The sequence below is a fragment of the Penaeus monodon genome, chromosome 28, assembly GCF_015228065.2.
Source record: "Penaeus monodon isolate SGIC_2016 chromosome 28, NSTDA_Pmon_1, whole genome shotgun sequence".
NCBI classification, from domain to species: Eukaryota; Metazoa; Arthropoda; class Malacostraca; order Decapoda; family Penaeidae; genus Penaeus; species Penaeus monodon.
This window is the reverse complement of record NC_051413.1, coordinates 33,876,634-33,876,945: the sequence shown is the minus strand read 5'-3', so window position 1 is coordinate 33,876,945 and position 312 is coordinate 33,876,634.

Below are 312 nucleotides of genomic sequence, written 5' to 3'. Positions count from 1 at the left end.
TTAAATTTTTATTATATTATTTATATATATTTAAAATAATATAATAAATTTTTTTTAAAAATAAATTAATTTTAAAAATTTTATAAAAAATTATTTTTAAAAATTTATTTCCATATTTAAATAAATAATTAAATTTTTTTTATATTAAATTTTTTTTTAAAAAATTTTTATTTATTAAAAATATTAATTATTTTAAATTATTTATGAAAAATGGTAGGTTTTTTAAATTTATTTTAAAAATTTTATATAGAAAAAAAAAAATTTTAAATTTTTAATATAAATAAAATAAAAAAATTATATTATATTAAAAAA